This window comes from Marmota monax, unplaced genomic scaffold (genome assembly GCF_021218885.2).
Source record: "Marmota monax isolate L192 unplaced genomic scaffold, Marmota_monax_Labrador192_F-V1.1 WCK01_AAM20220418_F8-fsc00215, whole genome shotgun sequence".
In the NCBI taxonomy this organism is placed as follows: domain Eukaryota; kingdom Metazoa; phylum Chordata; class Mammalia; order Rodentia; family Sciuridae; genus Marmota; species Marmota monax.
In genome coordinates, this window is record NW_026695214.1 from 867,670 (window position 1) to 883,791 (window position 16,122).

The 16,122-nt window shown below is 44.9% G+C and overlaps 1 pseudogene; it reads right to left on the reverse strand.

Moving 5' to 3' along the window:
* Positions 1–2,274: 2,274 nt before the first annotated feature.
* LOC124084093 (zinc finger protein 543-like) lies at positions 2,275–15,311 on the reverse strand (annotated as a pseudogene).
* Positions 15,312–16,122: the final 811 nt, after the last annotated feature.

Sequence of the window (16,122 nt, forward strand, 5' to 3'; positions counted from 1 at the left end):
ACCTAGAGAACCCTAAGGATTATTAGCTTTCCTCATTAGGCCATCACCATGGGAATTTGTTGACCTGTACTGTGATGTTTTAGGCCAACAATCAGTGATAATTGAAAAGAGAATAATAATGATAACAGGAATGCATTTGATAGTAAGTACAAAAATCTCCCCTTGTACAGTGGGGATAGGTTCCAAGAACTCCAGTAGATGTGTCACTAATTTTTACACCCAACTGGGTTCTTTTTCCTGCTTGAAATTGTAGAACCAATAATAAGATGGAGCACTGATTGATGAGTGAAGGACATTTATTCTTGGCCAATAGGAGAAGCAAGGGAGAAAGGCTCACACTTCAGTTTCTACCTATTGCAGAGCAGAAAGAATAAGAAATAGGTAGAAGGGGAAAATAAATGAAGGCCAAGGAAACAAAACATTTAAGTTCTGCTTATATTTCCAGGCCTGTCATTCCCTAAGCTAGTCTCTTTCCCAGGTCTGTTACTACCAACTTTATGGAAAATCTAAAATCTACCTATGTACTGTACTAACTCCCAAATGAATAGATTGAGAGATATTGAAAAACCTATAATTTAGAGTGTAAGGATTTCCAGTGTGGGGATTCTGGCTATGGAAATGTACAAGGCACTACTTTATATTCAGAGATACAAAAAAATTGTGCCCTATATGTGTAATGAGAATTGTAATGCAAAATAAAATAAAATATTTTTAAAAATGTACAAGGCAGCATTCCTCTGGTGAGCAAACTCCCAGAGGGTAACAAGGTGCTCTGTTTTCCACAGTTGGAATATTCTACAGTTTCTCCATGGAACTAATAAGATGACTAATTCATGCTCAATGCTTAGCTGCTATGGTAATGTCCTTCATGAGGAAGCTTTGAGCTAGAATCTTATCAGCCTCGACCTTAATCTCAAATACTCAGCTTCTGGGAATAAAAAAAAAAAAAAAACGCTATTAAAGACCACATCAGCCTAAGGATAATCTTGAAATAATTAGATGGATATCATTCCCGCATACACAAGCCCTCACCAAGTTACCTTTAAAAGAGCCAGGAACTACAAAAATCCATCTTTCACTTGAGATAGCCATGAATGTGAATCTACTTTCCTAAATAAACCTCTATGCCTCCCAGTGGTGAATGCTAAAATTATTATCACCTAAGCCAAGGGTCCCACTGGTACTTAGTTAAGTTACCCCTTCTCTCCTGGAACTCCTCAGACCCTTCTTCTGAGGCACCTCTTCTCCTGTGGCATGAGGAGGGGGCAGAGAGTAAACTGGGCATGATGGTACACACCTGTAATTCCATCTTCTCAGGAGGTTGAAGGAGGATGGTCCCAAGTTAAGGCCAACTTGGATAATTTAGTAAAACCCTATCTCAATTTTTTTTTTTTTAAAAGGGGGTAGTTGGGACAGTAGCTCTGTGGTAGAGTACTCCTGAGTTCAGTCTCCATGAAAAAGAAAGGAGGAGAAGAGGTGGAAGGAAGGGAGGGAGAGGGGAAGGGAAAAGGAAATAAATTTGGGGGCTGGAATTGAGCACTCAGCCTTAACAAACTCTCTCATTACTGGAAATTAGAAATATTACTAAATTACCCATAAAATTTACATTAAAATTACTCTTCACACACTGACCAATAAATAAAAAACTATTATTGTTCTCATTAGCATTAACACATTTCCACATATATTCTGAGGAATTCTGTCAGGGATACATCTTGGCAAGTATTATTGGCAAATATTATATAAAATTACTCCCTGATTTGGAAACTAGCCACATAGATACTGAGTAAAGTTTTACATAAAGGCACAAGTGTACTAGTTGTTTTTTGTGTTACTGTTTGTTGTTTTTTCCAGTACTGAGGATTGAACCCAGGGGTGTGCTATCACTGAGCCAAATATATATATATGATTTGTTTTGTTTTAAAATTATGATGAGATTCAATTTGAAGGGTTGCATATGACAAATAATGACTAATATAATGTCATCTGCATATATATAAATATAAATGCATAAATATAAATGACTAAATAATGTCATCTGCATCATTTTCATGAAGTACCATTAAGGAAGTCTAAAGGAGGGGCTGGGGATGTGGCTCAAGCGGTAGCGCGCTCCCCTGGCATGCGTGTGGCCTGGGTTCGATCCTCAGCACCACATACAAACAAAGATGTTGTGTCTGCCGAAAACTAAAATGTAAATAAAATATTAAAAAAAAAAGAAGTGTAAAGGAATACCATTTCATTTACCTATTGTTAAAAAAAAAACAACTCTGATAATTAGAAATGTACACATTCATTTAAAAATATCTGAATACAGTACTTTTTCCTGGAAATACAAAAAAGATCTCTATAGCACTATTCATGTAAATTTCAAAGCAGACAAAACACCATAGCTACTATTAGTTGTACACATTTAAGTTAACAAACTATGAAGAAAAGCAACAAAATCAGTGAATTCTGGAGGACACTTTCCTCTCCAGTGTTGGGTGGAATTTCCAATCCAATGAGCTCATGCAGGGCATGCTAAGCTTTTTCCATTTTTTAATGAAAAGGTGTGAGTCCACAAGTAAAATTATTTTTCTTTTTATACATGTATCAATGAGATTAATAGACACATATTCAGTACACAGATCGAAGGCTCCCTACATGTTTCCCATGTAATCTCAGGCAGAGCAAAAGACAGAACATTCCCAGTAGCTTTCCAGACACAAACTTGCTTTCCCTCAGTTCATACCACATACATGACCAACATTCTGTCCTTTATCCCAATGCATGAGGTCCGCCTAGTAATGACCTTATTGAAAATTTCACCTATATGTTTTTTTTTTTTTTTTTTTTTTTTTTAAATTTTTTAATATTTATTTTCTAGTTTTCGGCGGATACAACATCTTTGTTTGTATGTGGTGCTGAGGATCGAACCCGGGCCGCACGCATGCCAGGCGAGCGCGCTACTGCTTGAGCCACATCCCCAGCCCTCACCTATATGTTTTGTGTATGATACATCACAATATTTTTTTTGGAACTATACCGGTTTTCTAAGGAACACACTTCTATGCTTGCCATGATCCCAGGCTCTGGAGGTATCTATGCCCCACTCTGGATTTTTTTGGTAATGATCACTATCATCACTCCAGACGTCAACAGAACCCCTAGACTCACAAGGCCTCCAACCCAGCCCTACTATCACTGGCAAATGCCAAAGACAACATGTAGGAGGATTTTTCAGAGAACATGATGACTGTTTCCAGAAAACAAAAGTGCCATGTTGTTATACAAAGCAGATAGCATTCCCAAACCATAGAGAGAAGTTGGGGCCTGTGCAGGCCTCAATTCTTATTATTTTTTTTAAACCATTTTATTCAACACATATAGATCTAGGTAGTAAAGAAGAGAGGAAAAGAAAATGAAGGGATATAGGATATAGATCAAGAAATTGGTTCTCTATTTGTTACGAACATATTTTAACATATTTTATTAAGAAAATCCTGAGGAATCTATTGAAACGTACAGCTAGACCTAATAGGTGAGATCACCAAAGTCATAACTTACAGGGTCAATATGTAAGAATTATATTTTCCTCTAAAGGCAAAGATCATGTGCAACATCAAATTAAAACCTCAATTTCGAGTCTGGTGTGGTCAGCACTTACCAGGATTGTAGGTTGAGGAAGGACTACAGGAGCTCAGGAGTTCGAGGCCAGTCTGGACAACAAAGAAAGAGCAAAACAAAAACAGCTGGGCATGGTGGCACATACCTATAATCCCAGTGACCCATAAAGCTGAGGCAAGAGGATCTTCCAAGACCAGCTTCAGCAAATTAGTGAGACTTTGTCTCAAAATGACTGAGGATATAGCTTAGTGGCAAAATGCCCTTGGATTTAATCCCCAGCACACCCCATAACTACTAACTAACTAAATAAAACCCTAAATATCACAAAAACATGGTTCCATAGGATATATCTACAAAAGTCTATAAAAAAAATATGTCCACAATTAGAAAACATGAGATAAATGAAGGAGATCTAAACAAGAGACATCATATTTATGGACTGGAAGACCCAACATAGTAAAACAAGATAGTCTGGTGAGCAGAAGTTTGGCCTCTGCCAATAACATGGACAATTAGATCAATAAAATAGAGAATGCAGAAAGAGACCAACATGAAGAAACCTAATGATATTTGACTAAGCCATAAAAGCAATTAAATATAGGTAGGCCAGTCTTTAGGAAAAAAAAAAAAATGGTGCTGGAACTGAACATTCATAGGCAACAGCAAGAGAAAAAAACCTAAAACCTCATGCAGTAAAACAAAATTAACAGCATGGTTCAGAGATTCAAACAAAAAAGGTAAAATTTTAAGATAAAATATGAGAGCCAGGTGCTGGAGCACACGCCTATAATCCCAGCCACTCTGGAAGCTAAGGCAGGAGGGTAGCAAGTTTAAAGCCAACTTCAGCAACTTAAGGAGGCCCTGAGAAACTAGTGAGACCCTGTCTCACAAAATAAAAAGGGGGCTCAGTGGGAAAGTGATCCTGGAAGGAAAGAAGAAAGGGAGGGAGAGAGGAAGGAAAGAGGTGAGAAGGGAAAGGAAGGGAAAAGGAAGAATAAATATGCAGGACCTACAAGAAAGAAAGGACGAAGGGAAAATTCACAGGACCGACAATTTGGTGAAGAGTTCTAAGACACTACATGAAAGGAGCAAAGAACTGCCAAAACAATGACGACACAGATTAACACAACCCAAAATGACGCTCCCTACAGTGCCAGTGTGAATTACCCATGGTCACCTCAACAGCTCAGTGGAGAGTTCCAAGTACACATGTGATTATTTCTATCCTTCTGTACAACATCCTTTTTAATGCTGAGTAATACTACTTCATGTAGCTCAAAACCTACGCTCCAAAAGAGGATCCATAGTAGTACTAGTAGTCAGTCAACAGGGACCAAGTCCCTGGTGATGAAGGTGACTCTCTGAAACTGCAGGCTCACCTGTTGACATTACAGACCCTCCATGGTGGATCTTCACACAATCTTTTATAACATTAAAAATAAGATTCCTTTTGTGTTTTGTTTCTTAAAGTGTTTATCCTGCTCCTTTAACCTAATTTAGCCTTGCATTTTATTTTGTTTTGGCTTTAATTTGACCTCTAGAAAATTGCTTGGGGGGACATGCAGAAGCCTGAGGAAGGATAAGAAGAGAGAAAGCTGAATCTGAGGGAAGAACTGGGCCCCAGCTGAGTTAACTGTGTCAGGAACACTATCATCCCCATCCCACAGGAAAATAAAGACTATGTACAGACTGGGATCAGGAAAGTATGAGGTGGGTGGGTTAAGGCATAAGAAATAGTTGTTTAAAAAGAATCAGCTTTAAATGTGCAGTGAAGAGGGCTGGGGATATAGCTCAGTTGGTACAGTGCTTGCCTTGCATGCACAAGGCCCTGGGTTCAATCCCCAGCAACACACACACACACACACACACAAACAAGTGCAGTGAAGATGTGCAGTTGTGTGTGCAGCCTCATCTCCATGAACAGAAGCACTTCACAACACAAGCCTCTAGTCTCCCAACAGACTGTGCTCCTGCTCCTCAGACAGAGGTGTTGCCTCTGTCCCCTATTGTTTCAGGGGACAAAGGTGGCTTTCCAGGTCTTCCCACCCTCCCAGTCTAACTGTTCTGACACTGGACACGATGAGTGTGCACACTGGAAACAGGGCTCTTTCATTTCTGAAACAACACTTTCCTTTTCCCAAGTACAATCATGAAGAGATGGCAAAGTGCTTATCAAAGAGGCCTGAACAAAGATGTGCCTGCATTTCCTCCTCTTTTCTCCATCACCTCCCAGTGGTGCTGCTGTCTCTGAGGACTGAACCCAGGACTTTGCACATGAAGCACTAAGCTACACACCAAGCCTTATCCTCCTCCTTTAAAAAAAATATACCTGAAATAACATTTTAATTTAAACTAAGAAGAAAGATGTGGATGAAGGTTTTTCTAAGAGCATAGTAATCACTGGGTCTCCCTCATGGAGGAACTCTCAGGCGTAGAAGTCTAGGCTGCATCCATTTCAAACCTGACTCTTCAGATGACAAGTGATTTGTGACATCTTTTTTCAGAGATGTCACTAAAGGAGTTTCTCTTGGCAAGAATGGCCAGAGGCTGAAGTGGAAGTTGCCTTTGACCACTGGTTTTACTCAGTGGTTACATTAAAAAAAATTTTTCCTTAACATGAGTCCTGAGATGTTGACAGAAGCTTTCCAACTTGTAAAAAGGGGCCCTCCTCTGCTGCGCTGAGTGAGGGATGAGCTGCGGCTGAAGGCCTTTCCACACTCACTGCACTTATAGGGCTTCTCTCCAATGTGGATGATGGCATGCCGGATGAGGTTTGCACTCGGCAAAAAGACTTCCCACATTCCATACACTTATAGGGCTTCTCCCCACTGTGAATCTGCTGGTGCCTTGTGAGGTGGGACTGTCGGCTGAAGGCCTTCCCACACCATGCACTCATAGGGCTTCTCTCCAGTGTGGACACTGAAGTGACGAATGAGGTCTCCTTTGTCACTAAAAGCTTTCCCACATTCTTTGCATCCATAGGGTTTTTCTCCAGTGTGGGTCCTTTTATGTAAGATGAAAGTGGAGCAGTGGCTGAAGGCCTTCCCACACTCACTGCACACGTAAGGCTTCTCCCCAGTGTGGATGCGCTGGTGCTGGTTGAGGTGGGACCTGTGGCTGAAGGCCTTCCCACATTCCATGCTCATGTAGGGCTTCTCCCCAGAGTGAATGATGTGGTGCTGAGTGAGGTCAGCGCTCTCACAGAGGCCTTCCCACACTCACTACACTCAAAGGGTCTCACTCCAGTGTGGGCCTGCTGGTGCCACTTGAGGTATGACCATCGGCTGAAGGCCTTCCCACACTCCGTGCACTCACAGGGCTTCTCCCCAGTGTGGATGATGTAGCGTCGAATGAAACCAGGCCTATCTCGAGAGGCTTTGACACATTCTTTGCACACAAAAGGTTTCTCTCCAGTGTGGCTCCTGTTATGCAAGACAAAAGTGGGGCGGTGGGGGGCTGGGGAAGTGGCTCAAGCGGTAGCACGCTTGCCTGGCATGCGCACAGCGCCGGGTTCGATCCTCAGCACCACATACAAATAAAGATGTTGTGTCCACCAAAAACTAAAAAATAAATATTAAAAAAATTCTCTTTCTTAAAAAAAAAAAAAAGTGGAGCAGTGGGTGAAGGCCTTTCCACTTCCACATTCGCTGCACTTGTAAGGCTTCTCCCCACTGTGGTCCGCTGGTGCCTTATAAGGTGAGATCTGCGGTTGAAGGCAGATCTCCAAGCACTTGCAAGGCCTCCCTCCGGTGTGGATCATCGGGTGCTGGAGGAGATGTGTGCTCTTGCTGAAGGTCTTCCCACATTCCGTGCACTCATAGGGCTTCACTCCAGAGTGGATCCACTCGTGCCGAATGAGGAGACAATTCTTATTAAACACTTTCCCACAGTCCTTGCATTTGTAGGAATTTTCCCCTGCATCCATCAAGGGACCTGCATGTGGTCCACTGTGTCACAGACACACAGAAGATCATCTGGAGAGATGTGCATAATCCTTGAATATACAGAATCAGCCATTCTCATGCCACAGTGTCCAGGCCCATGTGCTCAGGAAGCTTCTCAATCTCTGGTCTAGAGGGTCCTTTCTGCATTTCAGAAATCCCATCCAGACCCCTATACTGCCCCAACTGGGAGTCCCCTGACGTCCTCAGTGTCAGTTGTTGCTGATGTGAGGCTTCTTCAGGCCAGGCCAGAAAAGCAGGGGTGAGCTCTGTGGTTTTACGATTTGTGTTGCTACCTGAAGGAAATACAATGATCAAAAGGGCTCATTAGAGATGACAACATCAAGGAAATCAACAATTCAGTAAGAACAAGGAGATGGAAACATGGCTCCATGCCTGGTATTGTTTGAGACCCCTGGGATTCACATTTGCAAAATCTCTGTGTTCCTTGGACTCTTGAAACTTTTTCACTTTCCACAGAACACCACACAATTTTGCTATTGAATGTGGAAATCTCACCTGTAACTTTGTTATATTATTAGTTAGAAATGCCTTGACAATGCAGAAAATCAATACTCTATCAACCAACATCTTCATTTCTACCGCATTCATTTACAAAGAAATAATATCCAACACAACCCAGCATAGAAGTCTTGAGATTTAACAACAACAACAACAACAAAAAAAAAAAATCCAGAAGTGGCTGGGACAGGGGACCCCTGATCTGCATTAAGATGGGCGGGGGGCACAGTGGCTGTGGCTCTGTGACAGAGGGCTTGCCTAGCAACCGTGCAGCTGCGTTCCATCCCTAGCACCACAAATAATCAAACAAAGATGGGTGTGGGGAAGGGGCAATGGTGACACAGCCAAAGGGGCCTGGGCAAGAGGCCATGACTCAATGGTGAAGCCAATCACCACAGCCCTAGTGCCTTCAGCAGCCCAGATCTGGGGCAGAGAGGCCAAACGTCACCTGAGGTTCCACCAAATGGGAAGAATGAAAAGACAGAGCAGGGAACCCTCTGAGTGTGACTGACACTTGGAGGGTGAAAGGGTTGAGGCAGGAAAAGATGGAGCACAGAGGATTTCAACGGGCCTCATTTCCTCAAGTTCAGAAGGAAACATCATATATTACCACTATACACAATTCAGGAGGCAGGAGGATCATAAGTTCAAGGCTAGCCTGGGCAACTTAGCAAGACCCTGTCTCAGAAAATAAAATCGCTGGAGGTATGGCTTACCTCAGTGGTGAAATACCCCTGAGTCCGTCCATATTACCAAACTACATATGTGTATGCATGCATGTATGTTTAGAAAATCAATATTCATTAGCACTAGCAGAGCACGAGCAATGCTAACAGCTTCTCTTATTGAACCACTCACTGAAGTCAGGCACACTGTGTAGTCGTTCCACACGATTGATCACATCCTCAACACAAGGACGTACAAACCATCATTACCACCACTGCTTAGGTGAGCAGCGTATTGAGATGTTCACCACATGGTACACTCACTCTTCTCTTCTGACACAGTTCCATGCACCCAAGTGTGTCCAGCTATCTTGTCAGTAGAACATGAGGATGTCATGTACACAAAAGAGGGTGCGACATCTTACCTTCCTGGTTGCCCCTTGCCAACTATAGCATGCCAGGGACACACTGACTCCTTGTGCTACACACAGAAGACACCTGGGTCCATGAAAAACTGTGGTACAGAGTTCCCCTTAACCCAGATGGTCCCAGTGGTGAAAAAATAGTTTTTATATTCCAAACCAGGGAGATCTGAGTACATTTGTTAGTGCAATTAGATCTACCTCAGCTGAAATCACAAAGGCACAATGAGGGCTTACAATTTCCCCAATTCATGAGGCTGTCTGTGTCAAAGCTACTTGTTGAGGCTGAGCAGTCAGAGCAAAGTGCCTGACTTAAAGACTGTGCCTGCTGAGTCCCCAGGAGCTGTGGGGCATAAGTGGCTGAAGATAGAGGGCAGAAGAAACCACAGGTTAAAAGGCCCAAGTCCCCAGAGAGGCCTCAAGGAAAAAAAAGAGGCTCCCTCAAAGTTCAAAGGCAATATCACCTCCAACTCTTCAAGCTGTCACAAACCCACCCTTGCAGCTGTTGGCACCCACCTGGACAGGAGCCCTGGGAAAGGTCCCTCTTCTCCTCTGTAACTCCTGGCTGTGCTCCAACTAGCAGATCAGCTCTGATTTAAACAGAGGACAGTCTGTGCATGAGAACTAAGGACACAGGGACCTAGTGGGAGAAGAAAATCCTCGGTCTAGCCTGCAGCTTCAGGACAGGGATGAAAACCTGAAATGAAGTTGCTCCCATCCAAGTGAGCAAGACACTGAACTGCTTCCTGGAAACAAAAGGCAAAGCATCACTCTGGGTCCCAACACCGCAGACAAGAGAAACAGCTGCAGAGAGACCCAACTCCAGTCTCCACCTACAAAGCTCAGCATGGTCAGATGATTTCCTGGAGGTTATTTTCTGACCACTCAAAGTCACATGTATTTGACCTGTGTGAACTGCTAAGACCTAGGAATGTCTTGTTGCCCCTCAGACCAACTGGAAATCTCTGTGGGAAGCCTGGGCATCAGACTAAACATTCTGGGTAACTGTGGTCCCCAAAGAGGCAGAAGCATCCTGATATCCCTCTGGCACACTGCATTCCCTCATGCTTCAAGGTCTGGGGTGGGCAGCTGACCTACACCAGTGACTGAAGAAAGAGGAAGCTGGTATTCCAAAAAGGGCTAAATGAGGGGGGGTCTTCCATTCCTTTTACCTGTGGCACTCTGGGACTTCTGTGAGGGCATGTGCCTAAAGACACAGACCAAGCAGAGGAAGCAAAAGAACAAAAAACAAGCAAAGTCCAACCCAATAAACCCCAGATAACTGGGTCAGCCACAGTAACCCAGGAGTCTTATGAGGTAGGATAACACATTCCTTACAAGACTGAGGTACTCTGTCACTTGCAGCCAAATACTTATTCACAAATTGGCTGGGGTTAAAGACACAGTACTCTGGAGGCACAGAGACCCACAGAAGGTTCACCTGAAAGATCCCAAACTATAGTTCAGAACTCATCAGTCATCACTAAGCAAGTGGTCACTTGTGCCTGCCACATGCCCAACACTGGACTCAGTGATCAGGCAGACCTTCCTTCAGCTCTGCAGTTGCAGTCCCCATCACGTCCTCCAGTCCTTCCATCAAAATGCCACTGCACCTATACCTTGCCACTTCTAGCTAACTATTACACTTAAGAGTCTGAGACAGATGTCACTTCCTGAGAAGATTTCACTGGTGTGGCTCTCGAGTTCATGTCACTCCATGACATAATCTGCCACTCTGTCATGGAGTTTTCACTCCTAATACTAAGTAAAAACCTGATATTTACATGGTGGAGTCAAATATACCCCTTAAGGACTATGCCTAGCAATTTAAATCCACAACATTTTGTGAATTCTAAATTAAAATATATGCAGTAGGAAAAAAAAAAACCACTTAAAGTATTACTACATCTCTTCATTCACAAAGAAGGTATGTGTCCTTATTGATCTAGTCTTTTTTATGTAGTAAGCAAAATGTTACTTTGCTTTTCCTATTGGCCTTGCATAAAATATTTTGTCCTGAGAATTTCTCACAGCACGCACCTAAAGTACACACTGTGATTAGCACTGTTGCACAGATAAAGATACCAAGGCTTGGGAAGATACTGACTGTCAGAATTAGGGAAATGGTGACTGGCTGGGCCAAGATGGAAACCTAAGTTGCCTCAAGCATCTGGCCAATTTGATGACAAAATTATGCAATCTCATTCCTGAGAGTAAAGAGGATCACCACAAGAATGATATGTTGATGGTATCAGCAACAGGGGGTCAAAACTGATAACCTGCACAAGGCTGGTCTCACCAGGCACTTACTGTGAGTCATGTACATGCATGAGAGCCTTGTGCAGTGCTACACTGACCCATTCTACCCATGAGATAACTGAGACACAGAGGGGTCTAGTAACTTTCTCAGAAATACACAGCTCAAGAGCAGTACAAGTGGGCCTAGACTCTGGGGTCTGGCCCCAACCCTGGTTTCCCAGTGCTACACTAATGAGCCAGCAAGCACATCTGTGTGGAGTTAACAGCCTTAGACCAACTGAGCTGTGGAGATGAGAAGCAGCCATCATTAGGAAGATTAATTCTTCAGGGAACAGAGGCCAGAGTAAAGCGCAGTGACTCCAGCCTTCAATATTTCACGAACCACTAAAAAGTAAAAAATTGGGAGGGAATCCCACATGGTCATTTCGGTACATATAGATATCTGCACAAATATCAGCTACTATTATCAATATCACACAACAGAAATAACTTTTGGGGGTGGGGGGCTGGGGATTGAACTCAGGGGCACTTGGCCACTGAGCCACATCCCCAGTCCTATTTTGTATTTTATTTGTAGATAGGGTCTCACTGAGTTGCTTAGCACCTCACTTTTGCTGAAGCTGGTTTTGAACTTGTGATCCTCGGGCCTCAGAAATTATAGGCATGTGCCACCATGCCCAGCTCAGAAATAACTTTTACTACCAAACGCAAACAATGGCATCTTGCAGTGAAAGTTTCTCTCTTAAAGTAAATGAATTAAACTGAAGGAGGGACTCACTGTAATGGCCTTATTTACATACTTGCTAGAAGAATTTTTAAAAGGAATGTAAACAGGAAAAACAATAATAATAATAAACAATAAATATGTAGAAAGGTAGGCAAGGAATGTGTGGGCCTCAGAGATAATCCAAGTGACAGGAAAAAAAAAAAAAAGCCATTGTGCAAAGACAGGGGCAGAAGGAGACTCAGAAGTCACAGCACAGTCATGCTTCCTCCCAGGTGCTGTCCCAGTTCCCCATGGGACCTGGCTGAAAATGCTGCCTCTGGGTTTTGCAAAACACGCAAATTTCCTTCCATCACATCCCTCTCCTTTGACTATTACCGAGCCAAACTGTTTCTCTTCCCAACTCTTGCTGAGACACAGGAGATCAAGAAGAGATAAACACAAACCAGGCACAGTGGCACACTCCTGTAATCCCAGCAGCTCACGAAGCTGAGACAGGAGGATGGCAAATTCAAAGACAGTCTCAGCAATGGTGAGATGCTAAGCAACTCAGTTAGACTTTGTCTGTAGATAAAATACAAAATAGGTGGGGATGTGGCTCAGTGGCTGAATGCCCTTGGGTTCAATCCCTGCTATCCCCTCCCTCAAAAAAAAAAAACAAAAAAAAACGAGGTGAGCACACACAAAGCCCCAAATTGTGGAGAACAGGAAAGGCAGCTCCTGAGGCCTTCTTGACCAGGCAGCCCTTGAGCCAGAGGGAGGAAGGGAGGCTTCTGGTGGCCCATATGACAAAAAGGAGAGACCTTACCCAGAGAAACCAGAAGCCCACAGGTCTCCAGCATCACCTCCCAGTATAAGGTCCTCTGGGTCAGATCTAGCTGCCTCCATTCCTCCTGGGTGAAGGTCACAGACACCTGGAATGTCAAAGACGGGCAGTAGTATTTGCTGTGGGCCTGCTGGATAATATTAGTACCTGTCACTTGAGCACTATAAAAAATGTGCAGACCCAAAGTCCCAATCACCAAATGCCTCCAGAAGTCCCAGCTCTATACTGGGCTCAAGGAGGTGACACTGCCTTGGACATATTACAGCAGCAAAGGAAAGCAAAGTCTCTTAGCAGAAAGACACTGGGACTCAAAACAGGGGTAGGACAATGCTGAATGGACTATGAGGCACAGAAAGGTAGTGCTCGGGGATATCAAAAGAATGGAGAAAATAACAACAGTAAAAACAGTGTCAGAAGCAAGAGCAACAGCACCTGAGTCTTACTGGTCCCCACTGTGCACCTGGCTTGTATTGGAGACTTTATATGTTAAAGTATCTGAAGTCCCCAGCTCAGGAGCCAGATTTCTAGGGTTAAAAACAAGCTCTGGAAATCAACACTTGCTTCCTCTTATGTGTGACTGTGGAGCCCTTATTTAATCTGTCTGAGCATCTACTCCCAGATAAATGCAACAGTATTTTCTATATCACTATGAACAGTCATAAGAATTAACAGTATTTTTAAAGAAACACAGATAACAGGCCACAGCCCCTGAGGTCAACACCATCATCATTTCCATTTCAACCTCAGAGACCTGAAGTCCAGGAAGCTCTATGAGCTCACCCCAAGTTCACCTGCAGGGGCAGAATCTGGACGCAGGTTCCTCTAGTCTACAGTCTAATTATGCAACCATCACACTCTTCTGTTTGTAGTTAATCCTCAGTTGATAAAGATATAGAGAACTCCAGATAAATTTTTACTGTTACTCTCATCTCAGGCACTTCTGAAAATAGTTCCACAGACATGGGTGGGCAGAGGAGTGCAGAAGAGAAATCACCATCACCCACCTCAAAGATGAATCATCTGAGTTTGTGGCCCTTGCCTGGGAAGTAGCAGGGCCTAAACAAGTTCCCTTGGCTTTCTTTGTTCCTCCTGGGCTTCAAAGATGCCCAGGGAGAATGGATAATGAGTCATTGCTTCTTTTTCCTACCTGAATTTTGCCAGCACTCATTGTTGAGGCCAGGACACTTCAGGAACGGGGTACAATGGTCAAAGAGGACACAGCAGGTGGTGGTTGAGAACATGGGCCCTTGACTGGACATGTTTTTTTCTGGATATGCAGGATGGAAGAGCCATCAAAAAGTCTCACCATCTCTCCTAGGATGTGTCATCAGTTGGGGGCAAGGAACCACACAGGTCCTCTGAGGAGTCCTTTTAACCAATACAGCTTTCTTGTGTCCACACACAGTTCCACCTGCCTGAAATGCCACCTCACCACGTGCCCAATGTTACATTTGGGAAGAAAGCATGCTCCCCTGGCAAAGTTTATTTTAGGTGTCTACCCCAGCCTCCCTGTCCCTCTGGGTAGAGAACACAGGCACTGTTAATAGCTATTAGTTTACAATATATAAAAACTTATCATTCTCTGGGGCAGGTAACTCATCCTCTGTAAACCTCAAGTTCCTCTTATGTAAAACAGTAATGATGAAAGATCCTAACTTTAAGATGATGGCAATTAAATGAAGTTATACCTAATTCCTATCAGTGCACAGCAAAGAATCGATTCAGGACTGATATTACGGCTCTTCTGCAATTACTTCTTTCCTCTTTGCTCCCACAACATTCTGGACAAACTAACCCAGCAAGCGCCTTTAATTTTACCAAAATCCCTGCACAAAAATTCCAGACACCGAGTAGACACGGAAGGGCCACTTTAGCCTGAACTGCTAGGAAAAGGCCTCTCCCAACAAGGTAAGCCTGAGCAGAAACCAGAGAACATGAGAAGCCCTGCAAAGACGTAGAGGCAGTGTCCCAGGCAAAACAAAGGCAAGGGCAAGGGCGACGAGGCGGAAGGGAACTCAGCACCGTCTGTCAGGTTTGTGAGTCAAGAGTACCGGCTGGAGACCTCAGGAGGAAGCCTCATTCACCCTTTAAGCACCGTCAGAGGCCCGCGGGGCCGGAGGGCCGGAGGAACCACTAGCAGAGGAGCGGCAAGGCCGAACCCTGGCCGCTCACCTTCGCGGGGTCCAGCAGCGCCGCCGCCATGTCTCCCGGCTCCCAGCGGGCGGGCGGCCCTGGACACCCGGCGGGGTGCAGGATGCCGGACCCAAAAACGGCCGAGCCGAAACACTGCACCCGGGCTGCAGTCCCGGCGCCGGGCCCGGGCTGCCGGGCGCCGGGAGGTGACGTAGCGCCGCCGCCGGAAGCGGCCTGCCGCGGGCCCTCATGGGCCAGAGCGCGCCGCAGTGCTTCCTGGGTAGCGCGGCCTGGCCTCAAGGCTGCCCCCCGAGTGCGAATCCGCCTCAGGCGCTGTTCTTTTTTGTGGTGGGGGTGGTTTTTCTTTTATTTTTTTTTAACCGGGGGCCCAGACCGTCGGTTATCCGCCCAGCCAGGCCGAGTCTCGGGAAGGTGGACAGATGAGGGGTGGGCGGCGTCCTGACGACGTCCGAGGCCGAAGTCGGAGCAGGAGAGTGAAGGCAAAGCAGGTGATCGCTGCCTGGGTCGTCGCGGGGACCGACCGACCGGCCGGAGACGGGCGAGTGATTGTGCGGGGGAAACGGCTGGGCCTCCTGTGGACGGCGAGACCACCTGGAGGGGAGCGTTGGGCAGGCCCGGGACGGCGCCCTCGTAAAGGCCGGAAGTGCGTCCGGAGGACGTCTGTGTAGGAGACCCCGGAGGAGTTGGTCGACCCTTTCCCGCAGTGTCGAAGTGACGGGCCACCGGGAGGCTCCCTTTCTGAAAGCCCACTTAGAACCTCGGGTGTCTGGTCACTACTTGAACAGTTCCCCTCGGCACTGACCCTCTTCCGTCCATAGTTCTTAATCTTGTCTTGTTTGATCCCCAACACCCTGTTGGAAATCCCGCCGAAAAAGCTCGTTTGCTTCACTAAACTTAAACTTACCAACTCATTAATGACTTGGTGGGTTATTTCTAAATGCCAATTTTACTACCCAGGGGTGGTGAGCCAAATGACCTTGGTACAATTGCCAAGACATGT